This window comes from Callospermophilus lateralis (assembly GCF_048772815.1).
Source record: "Callospermophilus lateralis isolate mCalLat2 chromosome 17 unlocalized genomic scaffold, mCalLat2.hap1 SUPER_17_unloc_3, whole genome shotgun sequence".
Classification (NCBI taxonomy): domain Eukaryota; kingdom Metazoa; phylum Chordata; class Mammalia; order Rodentia; family Sciuridae; genus Callospermophilus; species Callospermophilus lateralis.
The window spans coordinates 425624-451302 of NW_027510161.1; positions in this window are offsets into that span (position 1 = coordinate 425624).

The window sequence follows — 25679 nt, forward strand, 5'->3', positions numbered from 1 at the left end:
ACATTGAGTCTAAAATATATTGAGGGTTTCCTTCCATTAAGGAAGTATCATTACTTCTAGAACTTTTTATAGAATGGATCTAAAAATGTATGCATTATACATACACTTGTAAGTGTGTATAATATAAAAGCATGTGTATTAACATATGCATCCGGAAACCCTCATCATTATACGAAATCACATATATGAGGTTGTGAGGGGAAAGGGGGGGGGAGGGAGAGAACGGAACAACAACAGATGAGGTAGAGAGGGAAGATGGGAGGGGAGAGGAGGGGGGATAGTAGGGGATAGGAAAGATAGCAGAATACAACAGTCACTAATATGGCATTATGTAAACATTGTGAATGTGTAACTGATGTGATTCTGCAATTTGTATTTGGGGTAAAAATGGAAATGCATAACTCACTTGAATCAAATGTATGAAAGATGAAAAAAAATCACCTTTATACATTCTCTGCACCATCATTGATTCTGTAAACTCACTTTGTTAAATAAATAGTAAAGTAATGCCAATAAATAAATAAATAAATAAATAAATAAATAAAATATAATGAGGCACTAAAATGAAAAGAAGTGCTAAAAAATTACGCATATGACCTAGAAAGTTTCTAGAGAAATCCAAAGGAGCTTCCATGACAAATATATGATAACATGAGCCATAAAAATAATGATTGCAACAGATTATATTATAGAAATTAAAATCAATATCAATGAGTTTATACTGATATAAATTAAACAGTTAAAAATAAAAGTGAGTACGGTAGTATTTAATTATAGCAGAATAACAATTAACAAATATTGCAGGAATAATATTAGTATAAATCACCACTTGTCAAACAAACATCAAATTCTTATTGTTTCAGGTAGGAACTGATGCTAAAATCTGTGAGCAGAATTATGAGAAAAATAGAATATCTTCATAGTCACAAGGTATACCCTAAAGAATACCTATTAAGTGTGTGTATATGTGTTGGGAAGTGACATTATCCTTGGAGAAACCTGGCCATCCTCTTAACCAATTGATCTATGTTGACATCACCTAAAATGGAATACACCAACATCAGGTGACTTCCAGTATGGTATGTGAACACGACAAAACATACCTCCAATAGCATTCCTGGCGCAAATGCAGAGCCGAACTTTAAGTGTAAACAAATTTCAGGCTAAACAAAATAGAAGCTAAATCTACAAAATAATTACAAAATTACTATTATTTACTTTTGGAAAAAAATATGAAAGTTGAAGAAAGACAGAGGAAATGTACCATATTGAAGAAACTAAGGAGATATAACCGCTAAATTCTATGTCACCTTGATTGGATCCTGAAACTGAAAAACAACATTAGCAGGGAAATTGGTAAATTTCGAAGGAGGTCTGTAAATCAGTTAAATGAGATCAATGTTCATTTCCTGATGCTGCCGATTGAACATGGTTGTGGAAGATAACGAACAAACATTTGGGAAAGCTAGAGCAAGGGCACACAGGAATTCTTTGTACTAATTATGCAGCACTTTTGTGGATCTGAAATTATTTGAAAATGAAAAGTTAAAAAGCAAAAGATGAGTAATTGCTGCAGACAGGCTTCCTATTGCTTGTCTGTACTCTTTCCACTTCAAAACAAATTTCTAACAAAAATGGAAAACACACTCCTTCAAACTCCAGTGTGGTAAATGCAAGAAACTGAAACCTAATAGGCACAATTAAAATGTAAAGTCTGATGCATGGCTTGAGCCCTAATTTCCTCCAAAGGCCTATGGGGTCTTCAGCATTGTACTATTAGGAGGTAGCAGAACCTTTACAAGTATTTACTTTAAAATTAATACCTTTAAGAGTCATCTTTCAGGTGTTAAGTTTGGAGCTGTGACCTTGGCAAGGACTGTGGGATCCTGGTCCCTCCTCTCTCTTTTGTTTCCGGCCAGGAATTGACAGGTCTTCCTCCAGCACATGCTCTTGCCATGGTGTACTGCCTCAGCATAGGCCCCAAATCAATAGTCTGCAACCTCTAAATACATGAACCAAAATTGGACCTTTCCCCTTTTATGTTGATGCTTACCGAGTCTAAATTTGAGTGCATACTGGTAAGTGGAAATGGGTTAGGGAAATGTGGATCAGGAGGAAGATGATAAGAGAACATTGCCAAGACCAGCTGATTGAGGGAAATGATGGAAGAAGGGAGAGTTCCCCATGGCCATCCCTGTGCATAGGAAACCAGAGTGAGACAGTGGAACACGCCTTACTGATCCGAGGGAGAAAGCCAAGACACTTAGTTAATGTCAAGAACTGATGTCAACTGTGATAGGTACCCCATCTGCCTTCCATAGAAAGAGATAACAAGCATTTCTTGTTGAATAAAAGTGAGGAAGTTATTATATCTAACTGTGCAATGTAGAAATTAAAATTATCCAAGTTTTCCACTTGAGGTAGGGCTGTCCAGTCTGTGGACAGTTGGCAGGAGCATCATTAGTCTATAAGACTGTCCAGTCTGTGGACAGTTGGCAGGAGCATCATTAGTCTATAAGAATCACATACATGCCCCAAATCACTGTGCTGCTTCAGAAATACTGTGTTACCTTGTATCTATACTTCAGTGTTTTTACATTTAGCCCTCTTATACTGAAGGAAAGAAATAATCTGCCTAGTCTAGTTTCTACTAAAATAAATCACATTTTCAAATAGAAGTTGATAAAATGCTAACATGAACAAGTCATATTATTTTCACAATGCATATGGGTGACGTTTTCCTATTTCTAAAAACCAAAGATTTCATGGCTTATTGCTATTTACAGGGAGAAAAATATTATCATGTTTAACTTGGAAAACCTTTAATATGCTTTCCAAGAAGTTATTGAAGAAGAGAAAATAAACAGTAATCTGATGACAATGAAATGTCTGCCATGCCACTCCCACTTTCTCACAGAGCAAAATAATTGCGCACATAGTTTTTAAAATGGAAATGTAAAAACATCCCAGAGTTTCCAATCTGTGAACTGAAACCTAGTTGTGGTGGTTTCTCACTCATTCTCTCAGATATTCTTGCATGGTTAATTTGATTTTTTTTTTCAAAATGATTCAACGTAGTCTCTACTTTGAGCCTCCCAGTCTACACGATCACAGACCATGTGATTGAATTCATTTATTAGTCTGCATAACCTTTCCTGGCTTAAAATCAGTCAGTCTGATGATTTTTCCTCTTTTGCTTAGTCCCTGGGTTTTGACCTGACTCTCAGGAGCAAGTGTCTGAACCAAAGTTCTCAGCACTTTTCCATGATGATAATCACTGATGTGAACCCTCACCCTCCCTTTTAGCTAGCATTGCTTGAGACTTTTCCTACCTGCTTTTTCTGCATCCATGAGATTTGTCCATAATGACTGTAATTCATATGGCTTCATATCATATTCTCAGAGGCATGGATAAGTTGGTCTTCTCATTCTAGTTTGCCAATGCGGGAAATTTAGGAACTGCCTTAGGTTTATGCTGTCCAAGACTACTGTGCAGCTTAATGTCATGGTGGAACAGGGGACTTCACATGGCTTTAACCTCTCCTTATTCTTGTGAGAAAACAGGCCCCGTCTGCTTTGTCCTCTTGGACCCTGAAACATACTATCCTATGCATTTACTCCTGGACCTCGAACAAGATCATCAGATTCTCAAGAATATCTGCTTTGTTTGCCTTTCTTGTTTTCCCTTTAATTTCCCATGTCAATCGCCAGGTAATGGGTTGTCATCGGTTCCTCTTTAGGCAAACTGTCTCTCAAATCATTGTGCATTCTCACTGAGTGGGCTAATTATGTAAAGAGCTTTGGGCTTGGTCCTCAAGAACAAAACTTTTGATCTTCAAAAGTCCTTCCTTACTAACTAATGCCCATGACAGAAAAAGGAAAACTTTATTTCCCTCGGGTTTGCTGAGGCATCCTGTTACCTGCAACATGAAGTGGTAGAAAATGCCCTGAGATAGGTGGGAATGAAAACAAGATAATGTACAGGGAAATATCCTACTGATCCACTGTATAATAGGCAGTATGATTAAGTGCAACATTTTACCACTTAAATCTGTTGTTCTCTTCAGATTGTAATTGTTATTAATCAGGAATTAAGTGATAATGTGATTTTTCTCAGAGAGCCACCTAGAAGGGTATGGGGACCTGAAATACCAGCCTCTGACTTTATGAAGAGTTGGATAAATTGGATGGTAAAACACAGTATTGCTTAAAATAGTGTAAACCTGGTGACAGGTGAGACACAGAAGATTAGAGAATAAGCAGAGGCCACAATCAGGGGATCGTAACCACACTGAGTTCTTGTGTGAAAAGCAAGCCTGGAAGCCCAAATAATGGGGACTGGTCTTGATGTTGAGTTACTGAATTACACATGAGGTTTCCTCAGATATGTTATATCAAGGGCCCAGATTGATCCCAAAGTCCAAATCTGGTTCAATTTACAAGAAAGACATCATTTCATTTTGGATGGGTCTCCAAATTACCAAAATTTCCCTCACAATGCCTAAGTTCTTGTCATCAGACAAAAATTAGTTCCCTTCCCCAAATGAGACATTGGTTTGAAATGGAAATAATTTTGGAAAGCAGAACACAGTGATTAATTTCATGCAAAGTTATCCATATGCAATGCTAGATCCTTTAGTTTCCTTTTTTTTAAATTTTTTTTCTTCAAACCTTTTTTTTCATGTCACAGTTTTATTAAAATATAATTAATATTTCACATACTGCATCCAGTTAAAGTGGTTTTCAGTACATTTAGTCAGTTTTAGTATGTTTAGTCAATCATTTGGGGTATATTTAGAGATTTATACAACCATTGTAATAATCAATTTTAGAACTTTTTTTTTCTGTTGGTGTTGGGGTTTGAATCCAGGTATTTATTATGCATGGTAGGAAAATACTCCACCACTGAGCCACATCCCCAGTCCTTTCCTTTCTTTCTTTCCTTCCTTCCTCCTTCCTTCTTTCCTTCCTTCCTTCCTTCCTTCCTTCCTTCCTTCCTTCCTTCCTTCCTTCCTTCCTTTCTTTCGTTCTTTCTTCTTTTGAGACAGGGTCTCACTAAGTCTCTCAGGTTGACCTCAAACTAAACTTGGAAATCCTCCTGCCTCAGTCTCTTGAATAACTGAGATTACAGCATATGCCATCACACCCAGATTTAGAACATTTTTATTACAACAAAAAAGAAATCCAGTAGTCATTTCTCATCATGATCTCCCATCTTCTCATCCTTGTCAGCCCTATGCAACCATGGGTCCACGTTGTGGATTTATGGATCTGCTTATTCTGGGGATCTAACACTAAGAGTATCATACACTATCACTTCTTTTACATCTAGCTTCTTTCATCCAACAACATTCATGTCATACTATGTCTCAGTACTTTATTCTATTTTTATTGTCAAAAAATATTCCATTGTATGTATATGTGTGCGTATAACATTTCATTCATTCATTCTTAAACATTTTTTGCAGGAAGGACTCCATATGTATGAGTATTTTATCAGCTTTTGCTGTGACCAAAAGACCAACAAGAATAATTATAAGAGGAAAAGTTTATTTTGAGGCTCATAGTTTGACAGGTCTCGGTACATAGACAGCTGACTTCATTTCCTGGGTCTTGAGGTCAAGCAGAACATCATGGTCTAAGAGTGTGGTGGTGTAAATCAAGCAGGAACATGGCACCAGGAAGGAGAGAGAGAGAGAGAGAGAGAGAGAGAGAGAGAGAGAGAGAGAGAGAGAGAGAGCTGACTCTGTCACCTCTGTTTTTCTTATCTGAGGACTCCTTTGGTTTCATCTGGGTAATTCAGGATAATCCCCCATTTTTAAAGTCAGCTGATTAGCAATAGCAACCTTAATCTCATTTTCTGACTATTTCTCTATTTCCATGTATTTTAGTCAGCTTTTCTGCTGCTGTGACTAAAGATCAGACAAGAACAATTGTAGAGGACAAAAAATTTATTTGAGGGGTCAAAGTTTCAGAGGTCTCAGTCCATAGGAGGCTGGCTCCATTCCTCAGGGTTTGATGTGAAGCTAAATCTCACAGCAAAAGATTTTCTGAGGGAAGCCACTCACATGATGATCTGAGAGCAGACAGAAAGATATCCACTTGCCAGATATAAATATGTACTCCAAAGCCTTGCCCCCAATGCTCCACTTTCTCCAGTCACAACCTACCTACCTTCTGTTACCACTGAATTAATTCCATCAGGTGATTAATTCACCAATTGGGTTAAGGGTCTCATAACCCAATCATTTCTCCTCTTTAACTTGCATTGTCTCACACATGAGCTTTTGAGGGCACTTCACATCCAAACCATGTAACACACCATATTCACAGATTTCCATAATTGTGAAGTGAGCATTTGAGAGCAAATGTGACTCTATCATACTAGCTAGGCCACTTTTGGAAAAGGTGTTATCTCTTCTGAACCTCATTCTCCTTTTCTGTAAAATGGGCATCTGGGATTATTTTGCATCTTCTTGAATTCACTCATCCTAAAGATTCTCAGGAGAAGGATAAGTTGATCAACACATCTGAAAATTCTTGCTGGTAAGACTGTTTCCCCAGGTGATGGCAATATGCCACTTTCTCACACATGCATCTTGAATGCTTGCTCTGAGGATTAAGAGAGATGGGGCATGAAAATAGCTGGACACAGGGACCAGGACACATTAGTTTCTTTAACTTTATCTTTTTCAATTTATGTTTTTCCTTCCTATTTACAGAGAAGGCCTGAGTACTCAAATATGTATGGGTAAGTTGACCAGATACTAAGAATCAAAATAATAAGTATTTATTTTAGCCCAGGTTCCAGCTAGATAATTTCTCTCTCTACCAAAGATGTTCAAGTACACAGTTTTCTCTTTCCAGGTCTATTTTCAAAAGCCTGAGTATCTAACACTAGTGTCTGGGACTTTTCCTATCAGATAGAACCATCTTTCAGATGCCACCTGCCCCCATCTGAGATTCAGAGATACCTTCCTCACCTTGGAATGGTGATGAACCATGCCTGGAGATAAAACCTACTCTGGGGTGGTACTTTGTGCTGTATTATTATTTGTTTGTCTGTTTGTTACTGGGGATTGAATCCAGGGGTGCTTAACCATTAACCACATCCCCAGGGACAGGGTCTCACTAAATTGCTTAGGGCCTCACTAAATTGCTGAAGCTAGTCTTAAACCTGTGATCCTCCTGTCTCAGCCTCCTGAATCACTGGGATACAGATGTGTGCCATCATGCCAGGCTTTGTGCACTGTAATTTTGCTTATATATTCTTCCTTGTGTTTTTTTCTCTTCTCTGCCTCATGCCTTCCCATATTAAACATTTGCTGCTTCAATTCTTCTCTGTATGAAGTTGGTAGCAACATCTCCCAAAAGACTTATAAGAGATGATAGTTTCAAAAACCGGAGGAATGGTTCATTCAGCAAAACACTAGCAGCATTTGCTAGAACTCAGTAATTTTTCTACAAAATATGTTACCCTGCATGTATTTAATTATTTTTTCATGTCCACTGTGAATTGGGTGGGTTTCTTTGTACATTCATCATAAATTTCAATTCAAACATGCATTCATTGATTATTGTTTTAGTCTTGATCTACCATGGCTAAAAGAGTGACAGGAGGAGGGAGATTAAGATTGCCTTTGAACCTGTGGTCAAGGAGAGATGACCAAGGCCAGCAGAAGCTGAATGATGTTCATGCATTCATAGTTAGATGAGTTCATTCAAAGAATATTTATTGAGAACCTATCAGAAGTTTGTAACATATTAGTCATATAGTTATGAGGGGAGAAAAAAATCTGACAATCTTAGGGGGAAGGCACATTTTCCAGGAAGAAAACAAGAATTCAATGATTGTATACATGTAAAAAACTTTTCAAGGCTGCCAATTAGCATTACTGATGTTCTGTTTCATTATGAAACTGTACTAGTAGGAAATGACTATATGAGGATTGAAGTAAATAGCCAAATATATAATCTAACTTGAGTTAATCATAAATGGTACAAAAAAAGTCACATAGAAAAGGAAATAGTGATAGGTTAAAAGTACTTTCAATTGATATGAAAAGAAAAGTCTTCTTTGAGGTAGTATTTGGATAAAGACGTGAATACTATAAAGAGGGAAAACTAAATTGATAGGAGATAAAAGTTCTCAGAGGAAGCAAACAGCAAGTAACCAGACCCTGAGGTGGAAGGGAGCTGGGAATCTTTAAGAAAAGACATGAAGACCTGTCCTAATGGTGTAAAATAAATGAAGATCATATAACTCATTCGTATTTATACTATGATGATAGTTTTGATTTTTAAAACTAAAAAAATTAGAAATCTCTTATATTTCTTACTTTAGCATGTGTGCATATATAGAAATAAAAATGTGATATTACTTGTGTTTTAAAAAAAAGAATTAGCTGAGATATGCTGAATTTCTTAAAAGATTAGGGGTCTGGAGATTCCCTGAGAGTTGTTTGCAATGTCAGGCAATGCTAAATAGGAGACTGAGCACAGGAAAGGCACCACCTCTGAGGACTCTCAGCTGAACCCAGGGCTCTCAGCTCTTCCACCATGCATTCCACCTGAAGTCCCTTCCTGTGAGGAAAAGTGGGCACCTTGAAGTTAAAGGAAGGAAGTTAGACAACTAGAAGAGAAATTCAAGATGAAGAAGAAAAGTCCGCAATCTTGGGCATGTGCCATAGCCCAAGGGATTGACCTAAAGTTAAATTGATGCTAGCTAGTCAACATCATCATCAACATTGGTGTTTTCTCCAAGTCTATGCATTTTCCGTGTGTTGTGGGGGGGCAAACAAAGGCATTAGAAAAGAAATTAACAAAAATTAATTTGTCAATCAAGGTGCAAGTCAACACCAAATACACCCAGGGGAGAAGGAGGAGAATTAGCATGACCCAATAAAAGCAAGTTGCACTATGTGGACAGGGCCTTGAGCTATTTGGCAACTCAGCCCACTTTGCTGTCCCAAAGTGTTCCTTTTTACTTTTAGTAAGCCTCTCCTTTTCTTCCTACCTCTGACATCATGCTCAATTCTTTGCTCAGGAAGACAAGAATCTGGACATAGGCCACCCCGGGGAAAACTTCCCTTGGACCAGTGAGAAATAATAACTTGCATTAGAGAATGGGAGTGAACTTAGGGAAATGTGGGCAAAATGAAGATACACAGGAGATAAAATCCATAGCATTTGCTAATTCATTTACTACAGTGAGAGGAAGTGCCAAAGGATAATTTTAACATTGTGTATTTTAAATGTGTGTGTGTGTGTGTGTGTATAATTTTTTAGTTATAGATGGACACAGTATCTTTATTTTGTTTATTTTTATTTGGTGCTGAGGATCAAACCCAGTGCCCTATATGTGTGAGGAAGCACTCTGCCACTGAACCATAATCTCAGCCCTTTATTTTATATTTTAATCAATGCTAGTACCATTTACCCAAGATGGGAAATGCTACAGGAGATACAATTTCTTTTTTGTCCTAGGGTAATAGCAAGGGTTAAATAATGAGTTTTTGTCTTTTGACATTGTGAGTTCAAAATGGCTTTGATATATTAAATGAAGATGTCAAGTAGACATTTGTATGCATGTGTCTGGTACTTAGAAGAAAGTTCAAGGCAGAGGTAGAAATGTTTAGCCTCTAGGTAATTATGAAAGCCATATGTATGAAATAGATTGCTAAGGAACAGAAGCAGGAATGAAAAAGGTGAGGCATCCACTTAGAAAGCATGAAGCTGTGGCATGGTGGATCAGGTGGATGATGGTAAGCTGCAGGGGAGACAAGATGAGTAGCCCAAATAAAAGGAGAAAGAATAGCCAGCATTGCTTTCCAAACACCAAAGAAGGTGTGTTTCAAAAAAGGATGAGAGATAAGAATGTGAAATGCTGCTGAGAGTTCAGGGAAGATGAGAGCAAGCACTAAATATTATGCAGTGGATTTAGCACTGTGGAGGGATTTTTTGTTTTGTTTGTTTGCTTGTTTTCCAAGTGCTCAGCCTGAAGAATGGTGAGCAAATTAATAAAGCAGAGATTCCCTTTCCGAGAAGCAATGTACTAGGATAAGACCTTGGATCAGAAATTCCCACCTATCAACTTAAACCTGGGCAAATGGAAAGCTATTATCTGGATTAGCGTGGACCACAAGGCAGCTATAGTATTTTATACTCTAAAAAATAGGGTTAGAAGCTCCACAGAACATGAAGCCATCTCATTATAATAGATGTTTAGTCCGGGACATAAATTTAAAGACAAATGCATGTTCTAGTAAATTCCAATGTGTACAGCTTCTGAAAATGTGCTTTATATAAAGTAAGGAGGAGTTTGTTTAGAAGTTAACCCCCCATTTTTTAATATTTATTTTTTAGTTGTAGTTGGACCCCAAACCTTTATTTATTTATTTTTATATGATGCTGAGGATCAAACCCAGGGCTTTGCACATGCAAAGTAAGCACTCTACCATGATCCACAACCTCAGCGCCAAGAAGTTAAACCCTTTAAAAAAAAAACAACTGTATTCATTGTAATTATACATCATAATGGGATGCATTGTGACTTCCTATATACACATAATTTGGTACATTTCATTCCCTAGTACTTCTGCCTTCCTCCCCTCTTTCCTCACTTGGATCCCTATCCTCACCTTCACTGGTGAGTCCACTGCTAGTTGGTGGATTATACTTATACGTGAGAATGGAATTCATTGTGATACATTCTTACATGCGCTGGACATAATTCGGTTGGTTTCGTTCTACAGTTCCTTCACTTTCTCTCCACCACCCCACCCTCCATTTCCTTTGCTCTATTAGGTTCTAGAACTTGAATAATCACAGAGCTTCAGATTCAGAAAGTCTGGAATCGAGCTCAAAAAGTGCTTTGTTAATATGCAGATCAAATGGTTTTGAGACAGGGGTCTGTGTTAGTTGTAGTTCTTCAGAGAAATAGAACCTAGGGTGTGTGAGAATGTGTGTGAGTGTAATCAGCTCATGTGACTGTGCAGGCTGACAAGTCTATCTATATGTAGTCTACAAACAAGTTGCTGAGAGTCAGAGTTGAGAAGCAGGTGAGCCAATTTTCAGTCTAATGGCCAGCAAGCAGTCTCAAAACTCCCCAAAGCCAGAACATCAGTTAGTCTGAAGACAGGGAGAATTCAATGTCCCAACTCAAAATGCAGTCAAGCAAGAAGAGTTTCTTCTTGCTCAAGAGAAGGTGTTATGGTTTTGATATGATGTGTCCTGGAAAACTCATAAGTCATAAAATGCAGGAATGTTCAGAGGTGAAATAACTAGATTATGAGAGATATAACCAAAAGAGTGAATTAATCCATTTGATGGATTAAGAATTTGAAAGAATTACTGTCCTGGGTAACTGTAGGCAGGTAGATTGTAGCTGGAGGAAGTAGGTCACTGGAGACATGCCCTTTGGGTTTACATTTTGACACTGGTACCTCGATATCTCACTCTACTTCCCATCTGCTATAAGATGAACAGCTTTCCCCTGCCACTTCTTTCCACCATGATATTCTGTCCTATCTTGGGTCCAAAGCATTGGTGGTTCATGGTCTATAGACTGAACTTCTGAAACTGAGAGCCAAAATTGCTTTTCCTGTTCTTCAGTGTTCTTGTTTAGTACAGAATGTCAACCTTCTTGTTCCTATCAGGGCTTCAGCTAATTGGATGAAGCCCACCACACAAGGGAGAATCACTTGCTGACTCACTGTCTATTGATTTAAATGTTAAAGTTATCAGAAATACCCTCACACAGAAAAAAATGTTTGTCTAAATGCGTGGGGGACCTCATCACCCAGATAAGTTCACACATAAAATTAGCCACTGCAGGTCTGAGAATTAACATTGGTAAAAACAACATGATAATATAATAATGGAAAGAGCCTAGTTGCCCTTTAAAGAAGCAAAAGAATCTTACTCACTTGTTTATCTTCCTCCCTTTCTTCTTCCTTTATTTTTCCTTCCCTCCCTCTCTTCCTTCCTATCTCTCTTTTGTTCATATGTAAAACAAAAGAATAAGAACAAAATGTAAGTTTGTGTTTCTAACATCCAATTTTATAACTAAAACACTGCCCAAACCTAGAGCAATTCCAAATCTCCTTTATTTCCTGCCATTTCTAAACCAAATGGCTTCTCCTCCCAAGGTTAACCTCTGCCCCTACGCATTTTCATACTGCTCTTATTTTTCTTTAAGTTATTTTAATAAAATTTAAAATTTAATGCAAAATACAAGAAGCCAAAGTGTTCTTTTATCATTCTCAACATTTCTTTCCCTACTCTTTACCTCTGTATGTGTATGCATATGTGTGTGCCTGTGGTATGTGTGTACACACACACACACAAACACACACATACACAAACATATTTTATTTCTTTCCATACCATTTGAAATTAAGGTACAGAATCATTTCCTTTTATCCCTAAATACTTCACTGTTTATTTCCTAAGTTCAAGGAAAGTGCAATTATAAAAATCAGGAAATTGACCATTAATCTAATATTATTATCTATTCCAAAGTTTATAATAAATTTCATTAATTATCTCAAAAATGTTCTTTATTGATTCTTTATTCATTTAAACCAAAATCTAATATGAGACCATGTGGCTCTTATTTGTCTTATGTGTTTCTATTTTGTGGACCTATTTCTCATTTTGTTTTTAATATGCTAGGTACTTTTGATGTGGAAGAATCCTCAGTGCATTGGCCTCGGGATTGCTCAGGATTCACTCTTGGCAGAAGTGCAGAAGTGAGATTATGTCCTCAGTACACCATGTCAGGGAGCCTAGGATATGTATTAGTCCCACTGTTGGTGATATTCTTCCTGGAAAAAATAATTCAAAATGTGGGGAGGATTTGATGTGAGAGATTCCCCTCAGCTACTTTTGAACATAAAGGAGAGATGACAGGAAGTGTGAGGTTGGCCCTAAAAACTTAGAGGAGTTCTCACCAACAGTTGGACGAAACAGCCTTACACGCAAAGAACTGGATTCTGGAAGTGGATTACTTATTTAATCCGCCAGATAAAAATGCTAGCTGGCCACCACCTGATGTGGGACCCTAAGCTCAACCCCAGTCAAGCCTGCATTTTCATCCAATAAAACTAAACAAAAGACGCTGTTTTATTTTTTTAAGTCTGGGTAAACATTTTTTTTTTTTTATTACACACAAAGGGAAAACTGATGTACTCAAATTGTCCCATATTTGGCTAGTGGTAGATGCTTTTAGTGAATTGTTGTGTCCTTTAGATATATCTTGCTGTTTTTGTTGTTCTTCTTCTTTTAATTTTAAAGGGGCCCACTTTGATTTCTGGTTGTGCCCATAAAATGAGTGCACCCACACATTTCAAGTCCCTTCTATACTTTATCTGCCCAAGTCTCTGAGGATCACTGTTTGCTATTAATGGAATAACACATTTAGAATCTCAGATCTGTTTTTATAGCTTAAATGCACACACACATACCACTTAAACACTCACAGAAAGATGCACATACACAAAAGCACAGAACATTAAGCCATGATTAATTTAGTTTCTGAGCTATAATTTTAGGTTATTCATCTGAGGTGATGTACATAGACATAACTCAATTTTATTTTTGTATCTGACCCACTGTAAAATTGTAACACAATTTTTACTTTATATTGATGAACATTTGAGACATTTTATTTCTTACATTCTTTTACAAATATTGGGGCACCTATTTTCTGATCATGAAGGAGCTGGGAAGCATCAGGTTTACCAGATGATCATGTACTGAAGTGGTATGACGGTGTGGCCACCTCTTTGTTAATACTTGATGTTATAAACACTTTGTTATGAGTCATGTGGGTGTGAAATATTTCCCTTTGGTTTAATTTACATTTCTCTGGGCCCTAATGAGGTTGAACATGTCTTAATGATTTAATTGTCCAGTTAATATGTTTTTCTGTGAAAACCTGTTCAAGTCTCTTGGCTAATTTCTGTTATCTTATCTCATCTTACTAATTTGTAATTCATATGTTCTAAATGTGTTTCTTTGTCAATTGTATGTGTTGCAAATTTGTTTTCCTACTTTGTGCTTTTCTGATTATTTTTTTTAAATTAATATTTCTACACGTCTGCTATGGTCTGAACTGTGTCCCCCAAAGTTTATATGTGGAATCCCTAAACTGTATTTGTATGTTTGTATCCATAGGACTGTATTTGGAGATAGGACTACTAAGGAGGTATTAACGCTAAATGAATTCATAAAGATGGGGTCTTTATTTGATGATCTTGTTTTCCTTGCAAGAAATGAAGACACATAAGAACTGTCTCTTCAAGTGCAAGAATGAAGAAGACAGGTGAGGAGGCCCCCCAAAAGAGCTGTGTGTGAAGTGAGCATAAAGGCTTCCCCAGAAACCTACCTTGCAGGTACCCTCCTCTTACAGGCTTTCACCTCCAGAACTGAAAGATGATAAAGTCTACTGCTAAGACAGTCCGTACTTTTGATATAGTAGACCAAGTTTACAGGGTTTCTTAATGGACAAATATTTTCAATTTAATTTACTCACATTCTTAAATTCATCAATAATTTCCTTTATGTTGGTCCTTTTTGTTTTTAATTTACTCGAGTTTCCCATGTGCTATTTTATAAATATATTGTCCTATATTTTTTCTGAATATTTATAATTTCACCTTTTCTTATTCCATTTAGAATTGATTTTTATGTAGTGTGATAGTTGCATTAGATAACTTTATTAAAGTTTATATAAAATTATGTAAAAAATTATATAAAATTTATGTTAAAATATATAAAATACAATGACAGCAATATATTATTTAATTACATAGTATATTATGTAATATCCATTTAATATGGACTAGTTATTCCACCCTATTTATTAAATAATTCATTTTTTAATCCAGTGCTACACTCTCCTAGCTAGTTCAATTTTATATGTGTCATGATATCTGGAAGGTGTAATTTTCTCAACTTGTTTTTCAGAAAAATCATGCTATTTTTGTCATTTGCTTTTCCACACAATTTTGGAATCAGTTTGTCAATTCCACTAAAATTCTATTTCACGTTTGATTGTAACTGCATTGATTCATAGATCAATACAAAGAGAATGGTCACATTTTATAGTGGTTGTCAATAAACATGATATATCGCTCCTTTTAGTTTGAACTTCTTTTACAATTTTCTATAGAAGTCTTGCACATTTTTGTTATATTTATTCTCAATCCTCTCATATGTTTTTTGATGGTCTTGGAAAGGGAAATATTTTCTTTAATTATGTTTTCTGAAATATGCTGGTATGTGGAAATACAATTGATCGTGTACATTGATCTTACATCTCACAGACACATTGATGAACTCTCTTATTATTAGTACTAATAATTTGTCTGTGGATGCTTTTTGGTTTCTATGTAAACAACCATACCATCTAAAAACAATTTTTTTTTGTTTACATCTTTCTGAGGCTTATGATTTAAGTTAACCTTACTTTCTGGGGCTCAGGTACCTTGTATGATGTTGATTGCAAACAATGACAAGAGGTATCACTGCCTTATTTTTGATTTTAAAGAAAATGCTTTGAAACATTTATCTATATGGTACAACATTTTCTCTAGTTTTTACTGCACTTGCTGTTCTTCATTATCAATTTAAGGGAGTCTTATTTTGTTCCTTATTTTGTCATATATTGGTAGTGCATTTTGCCACGTAGATTTTTGGTTATCTATTGAGATGTTCTTATGGCTATTTTCTTCTTAATCTGTTTATGTAAACAAACCACATTAATCAACTTTTTACTATTAAGTCAAGCATAAATTTCTGTGTATCATCCAACTTGAAAAACTGCTGAATTTGATTTACTAACATAAATTTAGTTGTTTTTTTTTTTTTTTTGCCTTTAGTTTGAGAATGGATTTAGCTATAATTTCCCTTCCTTTTGGTAGTGTAAATATGGTGTCCGATTGGGATTATCTGTTCCTTAAATGTTTGTGAATTTTAGCAGATAGTTGTACAGCCCCACCCTCCGTACTCACAATCCTAGATATACAGGTGAATTTTTTGCCACGAACACTGGTGACAGCCTGGGAGTTTTCTCTGGATGTTGTAAGTTAGTTTGCCCATTTCACATTATGGGCAGCAATGCTGGGTAATAAATGCCCCTGGGAAAAGCAGCAACCAGTAACAAGTGGGTGTCAGTGTGTGGATTCCCTGCTTCCTTTTTCTAACGTGGTAAAATCTGAAGGCCTTGACTACATAACCACTCAGAGCTTCCTCCAGGGATGCAGCTCAGTGGCCCACAGGCACTTTGTTCATTAACATATCCTTTCTTGAATTTCTTCCTCCTGTTTCTCTTTTCTACTTCCTAGGGATCAATGATCCTTAGGATCCCTTCCCAATGATAAAGCTTCATTTAAAAGCTTGGTTCAAGGTTTATTTAAGGAGAGGTGAGATCCTAAGTCAAAACACTTCCCTGTAAAACTACATGGGTCCCCTGCTTTCTCTTTGGAAACCATTCTAATGGTTTTAAAATACCTAGTTATAACATGGTATTTGATAATTTATTGATTATCAGATAATATTATATTACATTTGGTAATTTATATTTTGACAATATTTTCGATTGCATATGTTTTCAAATGGATTGGAATATATCTGCTCTTAATATTTTCCTGTACACATTTTAGTTTCTGCTACAACTCTTCTTATGGTTCTTTATCCAAAACTAGTGTTCTTTCTTTCATAGCTTTTCCTCATTCTCTTGATCACAACCAGCAGGAGTTTGTCAATTATATTAGTCATTTTAACAAATGGTTGTGGGTCTATGAATGCTTGATTGTGTCTTTATTTCTGATAATGTCATTATTTTTTTATCTCCTTTGGAAAATATTTATTTTGAGGGAGAGTATTCTGTAGTTATCTTTACAACATTTAGATTATTGATATTTATCCCTTTTACTTTTATAACATAAGCTTTTAAAACTATCTTTTTTATAATTACCAGTTTATTTCTCTTCCAAATTTTGATATGTATTTTTCATTGTTGATGTTACTAAATATTTTAAATATCCACTATACATTCTACTTGGAATTGTGTATAATTAAGAAATTTATTTTAAAATTTATATATGGCATTTTATCATTTGCTTTATATTTTATTCTGTAATTACATTTCAAACAGAAATCAGAGAACATGCCATATTCTATAATAGAGGTTGAGATATGTTTTAAGGCTAAGTTTGGGATTAATGTTTATAAAGGTGCAAAGTGTAGTAGGAAAAAAAAATACTGTGTTCTCTACTTGTTGGGTTCAATTCTGTTTAATTATCTATTCAATAAAACTTTGAACAGTGCTGTTTATATACTCCATATTCTTGCTGCATATTTTTTCTTCTTTACCTATGATTTTCAATATGTTAATTTTTACATTTGTATGTTTGATTTATTCATCTTCAGAACTCTGTAAATTTTTATCTCATATATTTTAAATCTATAGAATAAGGCATATACAAATTTAGAATTATTATATCACTCTCACAAGTAGACATCTTAATATAGCAGCACATTTTATCTCTTAAATTTCTGATATATATATATAGCCATATATATATCAGTCACTCTTTCATTTACATATACATTTATTTGTGTGTGTATCATCTGTTATTGCATTATTATTTCCCCAATACATGTTTTTCTAAACTCTTTTCTTGTTTTAGGGTATTTGCATGCTGGGTCTTATAAATAGAATATGGGTATATTTTTTATATAATAAAGCAATCTTGGATTTGTGTGATTTTTTAGTCTATTTGTATATGGTAATAAATGATAGATTTAATTTCTAATACTTTGTACTTTCTTTGTTTCTTTTTCTGTTTTTAAATTTTTATTGACTTCTCTATGGTGGTTTTTATGGTTGATGCTTGCTGTATAGGAAAAAAAAGAACGCATATTTTATATAAGAAAGACAAATTTAATGTCTTAAAATAGAATCTGGGGTCATTGTTAATTAGAAGAGCACTTGCTGATGGCTTTAATGGAAGCTTATACCTATAGGTTTCATTTCTATTTAATTTCAGTTTTCTGATGATTTTTACTGTAAAACATAATACACAGGAATACTCCTACAACTCAGTCATGAAAAGGCAAGCAATTCCATTAAAAATGAGTAAATCAAGCACTTCATAAAAGAAGAGCTAGAGATATCTATTAGCCAGTTGAACAAGTGATCATCAGAATTTAATCACAATGAGAGGTGCTTACAGGATCACGTGAGTGGCTAAAATTTTTAAATGACAAAAATAAGAAACTAAAATTCTTTTCCCTATTTTAATCATTTTACTTTGTTTTAAATTTATTTTATTATTTTAATGGTGATTTTAATCATATGTAACAGTGGGGTTCATATATGCACTTATCGTAATTTGCTCAAATTCTCAGGCACAGTGGCAGTTAATCATAAAACTAAACATTTTTCTACCCCAATAGTTCAGTAATTTTGTTATATTGTATGTGTACAAATATATAACAACCAATCCTATCAGTATGTATAACTATAATGCACCAATAAAAAAAGTGTGGGGAAAAAATAAAGATGAATTTGTAAGTCTGGCTTGTGTCACACACCCATAGTATAAGCTATTTGGGTCACTGAGGCAGGAGGATGGCTTGAGCCACACAGTATAAGGACAACATAAGCAACATAGTGAGACCTTTTCTCAAATCAATCAATCAATCAATCAATCAATCAATAAATAAAACAAAGGATAAACTTCTAATACTCCACTAATTAGGAACTTTCTATTGATTTCTTTGACCTCAGATCCTACCACCAAATGATTTGCTCACTGCCCACCATTCCTACTGATCCTCTTGCTATTTCTCAAGGAAACATCACACATTTCTTCTTCCAGATTTTTCCCAGGTTGTTTTCTCTGCCTAGACCACACTTGCTGTAGACATCAACAAGGTTACAATGTTCTTCGCCCTCTTAGTCCTTTCTCCATCTCCACTATCCCGAGGCCCTTTTTAGCCTGTTCTATCTAAAGTACTTGCCACAGCTCCCATGTACACAATCTATCTCTTTCTCATTCTGCATTTTCCCCAGCATTGATGTATAATATCATGCTATATTCTTATTTATCTTGTTTTGTTTCGTGACTCTTCCTGCGGAATGCAAACTGCAGCATAGCAGGTATGTCTGCGTGCTCCTCCTTCCGCCCTATCCCCAGTAGCCACAGCAGGACCTGGCACATAATGGGAACTCAGTCAGTATTTATGGAGTGAATAAATGGCCTGTCATGCTTATTTGTTAACTTGATGCTCATTAATGGACTACACTGTTTCTTATACCTGAAAGAATATATGCAGCCATAAAATTAGAGCAAATGTGGTGAGGTGCAGAGCTGGGAGTGACGATACTCACTAAGAACACGGTCCATTTGTCATTTAGTCCCTTGGGTCATCATTGTCTTCCTCTCCAAAAAGATAGTGTTATACTAACCAGGGTCTTCAAAAAGGCATGTTAATGGAATGTTCTTGAATCCCTGGAGACATAGGAGAGTTGGGAAGGTGGATTTTCAGAACTTCTTCACTAATTCTTCATTTTTCCTTTTTTTGTTTTATATATTTCATGTTTTATTTGCCCTAATTAAATTTTTTAAACTCATGAATGGAAAATCCATTTAACTCACTAAGAAAAATTTTCATCATCCTATCCAAATCTGCAGACAGTATTTATAGAGTCATGAGAGCACATGTGATGGCAGCAAGCAAGGACAAATCTTGGGTCCACTCTTCTTGTAATTATATGATTAGACCTCTTGATTCATTTTCTTCACAAGAAAAGGAGGAATTAAAACATCATCCGTGAAACAAGGGGCTTTTGCTTTTTTTTATGTGTTTGTTGTTTTGCTAAATAACCACATGATCATTCAAGGGAAGCACATATTACCATATCTGGCACTTAGTAATTGTTTAATAATTGAAGTTTTTGCTTCTGCTAACCTATTTCAGGGCTCCTAGTTAAACATAACCATGAAGTCTACATGTTGCTCTTCAAAGAGTTGACTGAATTTTGCTTTATGTAAACAGACATAATTATGTCTGAGACCTTCCAAAATATAAGCAGAGATGAGTTTTAGAAAGAAAAAATAAATCAGTTGCTAACTTCCATCTTGTTGGTTTCTACTGCTCCCTCCTGCCCCTCCAGCCACTACCAAGTATATCTCATCACCAGGCCCGTATGTGACAGTGATAAAAAGGTCTGTGCTGGGAACAATATAGTGGGTAATAAATCAAGGCCGGGAGGGGGGGAAGACCAAGCAGCATGGGAGGAGGGATGATGGCACTGTGAATAATCAATGCAACAGACTCTGTAAGAACATGGCGAAACATCTTACTTAACATGCTTAATAAAGCCAGAGAGGAGAAAGCAGTGATAATGTGGAAAGCGGCTGTCGGATTCCTGGAGAACCCTGTCCCCACAGTCAGAACAGGCATTGGGAAGAGCTGAGTTGCCACCAATGTGCTGCCCAAGCTCTGACCACCCACCCCTACCCTGTACTCAATGTCTCAGATGACATATTATATATATATATATATATATATATATATATATATATATATATATATATATATTCCGTAACTCAGTAGCTTCAGGAATGAAAGGGAAAGAAAAACAAAACTATTTGAAAAGTTTCTAACTACAGTTAAATGCAAGAACATGTAGCTAAACTACTACAAAGCAATGGGGCCCCACTCCATAGTTATGGCGACAAGATTAAAGGTGTTTCCAAAGGATCTTAGATGCTTAAACTGAGACATGGCAGCACTTGTTCCAGAATGATAGCAAGAGAAACATTAGTTACACTAGAACATTCTAGTGTAACTCTCTTATATTTACAACGGAGGGAATGAAAGATCAGAGACAACAAGGTCACATAGATGATCAGTATCAGGGTAGAGACTAGGGTCAGGCATTTAGTTTAAGACACTAAATTATATAAAATGCCTTGCACTCAGTAAGTATTCCATAAGTCATGAATCACGCTTTCTTTCCTATTCCTTGTCTCTTTTCTATATCTAAAGTTTAAAGAGAGAAATTTAAAAAAAAATAAGAATACTGTGCTAAGAGTCTGAAAATGTTGATTAGAAACTTACTCTTCTACAGACGAGTATAGTTTGGTGCAAATCAAGATTCTTGGGCCTTAGTTCCCTCATTTCTAAATTGAGAAGTTAGTTTTATGTGATTTGAAGGTCTTTTATAGGTCTAGCATTCTTAATTTGAAGCATTCTCATTTCAGATTGAATGTGACCTGTCTGTATAATGAAAGAGGTGGGCGGGGAGCATGCACACAGAAAAGGTTATGATATTATAAGAGCATTCTGTCCCCTGGTAGCTTTGGAATAAGTGTGTTATTGTTAAATTTGGTAGTATTATCTTAGCAAAGCAAACAAAAATTTAATGTTTGCTAATTGAACTCTAAAAATAATAATTGCCTTTGATGGAGAGGAACACAAAGTCTCTGTGGTGAGCTCTGATTGTGTAAGTGGAAACAGTTATCACCGAAAGCCAAACCAGATTAAAAGGCAGTCATTTCGGTAGCATCTGGGTAGGACTGAATGTACCTCAAACTTGCGGTGTCTTCTGTGTGGACAAAGGCCTCACCCTCAGAGGCTGCAGGGGAATGAGAGGATCAAGGGAACTGACAGCTCTAAGTGGCCCATGTCTGCACAGGAGGCTGGAGTATTTAACCTGCAACCCAGCCTGTGGAGGGATGTGTAACAGAATGCAATGTTGTCCTGGAGATCATTTTGTCCCACCCACAGGGTCATACACATTGCTTGACTTAGTGGCCCAAAGGATGTTTTTCTGATTCTAAACTTTGTACCAGCTATTATACCAAGGAAAAGGAAACCTACCTCCTAAGATTCAGGATGCTGAGGTTAGAGCACACCCAGTTCCTACAGCCTAGGACCTCAGACCCTGAACAGAAGCAGGTGACTAGCATCGAGGACCTTATCTCCAGACATGGACCATCATCCTGCGCCTGTAAAATCACTTGTGGAGACGGACACCTCCTCAGAACCGGTGGTTTCAATAGAGCACACGAAACATCAGGTATCCGAGCTTCTACCCAACTGCTGTGGCATGAAATTTGAAGTCCCTCCAAATCCATATGTTGCAACATACTCCCTAATGTCATATTAGGGGAAAGATTCTTTGAAAGGTGAATGGAAGATATAATGGCATTTTAAAGGAGGCTCCTTAGAGTAGTCTTGCCCTTTTCTCCATGTGTGGACACAGCCAGAAAGCACTGTGAACCAGTAAACAGACTTTCCTCCAACTCTATCTGCCAGCTTCTGAAATGAGACTTCCCAGCCTCCAAAAGTGTGAGAAATAATTATCCATAGTTTATGAGCCACACAGCTTATGGTGTTTTGTTATAGCATCCTAAATGGACTAAAACTTCTAGCCACAGCAATAGTAAGAAATTCAGAGTAAGAGAGTAAGGTTGCATTGGGTTAAGCTAAGGAGGAACAGGTCAGCTGGGCCAGAGAAAGAAATACCTGTCTGTAAGGCCTGATCCGGCTCATTCCTTCTGCAGGCTCACTAGCCCCATTTCCCACCTGTGCAACGGGCTCCTCCTGGATGTCCTCTGACCTATTTTTTTTTCCTTATTTGCTTGTTTGTTTATTTGTTTTTCTTCTGATTCCTCCTTGAACCTAAGAGTGATCAGGACAAAAATTGGTGCTCAAGAGATGATTGCTGATTGAGGGATTAGACTGAAGGATTTGATTGCTTGACTGATTTGAAATAACTTGTCTAAATCCAGTTTACCACAAATTCACACAGAAACTTAGGAAAGAAACCATTTTATCATCACATAGTCTAAGATATGTGAGAATTTTTGTTAGGGCCTCTTGTCAGAATATTTTCAATGAGTATTTTATTATACAACAAATTTTCTTTGGAGACCCCCTTCCTCCTGCTCACAGCTCTCAGTTGGCTTCTAATTTTAGCTCAAGCTGTGCCTCCACCAGCTCTGTACAATTTTGCTGCCCATCTCTCACTAGCCCCCTCCCCAATCAAATCATACCCATATTTTTTTCCCAGAATGCAAAATATAGAAACAAGCATCTGTTGGGACAAAATCAGTTTTCACTTGTGAAAAGTGGATGCTTTCTAAAATCACAGGCAACAAGAAAAATGTCAGAGAAAGGAGCCAACTGTTGGAGAATAAGAAAACCTTCATTCTTCAGTAGGATGAGCTGAGGAAGAGGCTCACTAAAGATGGATCAGGCAGAACGAGTTCTGACTTCAATTGGTCACGAGATCCCAACATCCCTACCTTCATACATGAACCTTAGCATGTATGAATCTGAAGTTATCTTGATACAAAGAAATGCGTGTTTATTCTCTATGCTTTGAGCAGGTATGCAGGATCAACCATGTGACAAAAGGATGTCTATTTCCTTGTTATCTCAAAGAGGTATTCCAAAGAATGTATCCTTGTTAATTAAGAAATAAAGTTATCCAGTCCCTTACTTCCAAATAGTAAATCTTTGAGAAGTTCATATCTTTGTTAAATGCAAAAATGTCTACAATCCATAGAAAGGATGTTGTGTGCAAACTTGGCACTTTAATTCTTGGGTCCTTCCATTGTATTTTAATTGTATGAATGTCTTAGACAATTAATATGTCTTGGTGGACCTAGAATTTATCTTTGGCATGAAGTTTAAATTTCTTTTATCTGGTATTATAAAGGATTTGAGGTAAGATTCCTCGGAATTATGTTCAACAAATTAATGGTTACCGTTTCTTATATACCATGAACTAGGCAGGATGAACAAGATCCTGACCTCATTGAACAGCTGTGGTCTATAAGGAGAAGCAGAAGATTTCACAGACAACAATAAGTCCTTTAAAAAAATGATATACAGAGGACAGTTGGAATCAGAACACAGACTGTGCAGGTTTCCAATACTAGTTTCTAAAGTCTTTGTATACATCTTCACACTTATCATGGCACCTAGCCCAGCACCCTCATATAGTAGAATCTCAATACATGTGAACAAATAATCAAATTTTTTAAAGTGTAGGCATTTTTTCCACCCAAGGCTGATAATTATTCCACCAACTTTGGATTCACAAAACTACACTCTAATTCTTAAAAAGAATGGGTTTTCGAAATGTCTCGGAATATTTTCAGCTTTGTTTTTAAAAGTAATTTTAGAGATAAAGTATGTTGTATTCCATCACGCATTCCATTTTTTTCTGCCAGTCCTTAAGCAGAAATTGAATGATAGAAACTATACAGCAATTTTAAGAGTTTATATATTTGTAGATTCATTAAAGATATGTTTCAACAAGTTTACTTATGCTAAACATGTTTTTCTTATTAACTGCCTTTTTTCCCCCTAAGTCAGCATATTTATTCTAACCATGAACTCTGGCCTGTACTTTGAAAGTGGAAGTAACAAACTATGTTATTTGACCTTAAGAGGTTTATGTTTGATGAAGTGTTTGTAATGTACAGAGTTATGTGATTTGCACAGGCATAACAGAGCATTATAGGAACATACCTAATCAAACATATAAGTGGAATATTATGGAATTTATGTATAATTTGCTGCATAAATTGAGGAAGCTTCCCTGAGAGAAGTGGTGTTTGGATTGAACACCGAAACTTGGGTAACAACTGATGTAGGAAAGAGAGTGAAGTTGTGAATAACATTAAAAACTAAAGACAGGAATGCAAATAACATGGCATTATAAGGTCAGAAAGGCAGAGTGGAATTTAAATGTTCCTTGAAGAGTGTTTCTTTATCATACAAGATAAAGACAAAACTTCCTGTAGGGACTCCAATACCTTGAGAATCTGGGTCATCCCTACCTTCCCCATTTTATTTCTGCTTGTTCCTTATTGACTAATCAGAGTCCTTTCAGCCAGTGTTGGACTTTCCAATCTCTATGCATTTTTTCTTACTTTTTCTCTTCTTTTAGAATGACAGAATAATCTCTACTTCCCATTTAATGTATACAAAACCAATAATAACTCATCAGCAATAGCACTTGCTTGAGGGTTCTCTTTTTCTGAGCTCAGTTATCATTTATTGCCTGTATATTAATTTAACTTTTTTCAAATATTATACTGAAATATTAATGATTTTTTCAAATACCACTCCAAATTGAAATTATAAACACATTCCAAGGAAAGAAAACATCTTTTATTACCTTCAGTATATAGAAAAATATTTATAGACAATCTAAGTACTCACTAGTCATGATATTAACTAGCAGGCAAAAAGAGTATGGGGAGAAAGCCTTTCTAGGTTCTCTGGTATTTCACCATAGTTTCCATTTGGTATTTTTTCAAGTCTCAGCTTGCTCTCTCATCCTGCCTCTACCATTGTTTTATTAAGGGACCTACAACAATTGCTTCAGTTTTGGGGTTTAAGGAGTCTTTATTTAATATATATATATATATATATATTAGTTGTTAATGGACCTTTATTTTATTTACTTATTTATATGCAGTGCTGAGAATTGAACCCAGTGCCTTGCACATGCTAGACAAGAGCTCTACTACTGAGCCACAGCCCCAGCAGGAGTCTTTATTTTTAAATAGTTAATAAAGTATAATTTTGCTGAATTTACTTGAAGAAATAAGCCTTGATAAAATAAACCATAGTAAATT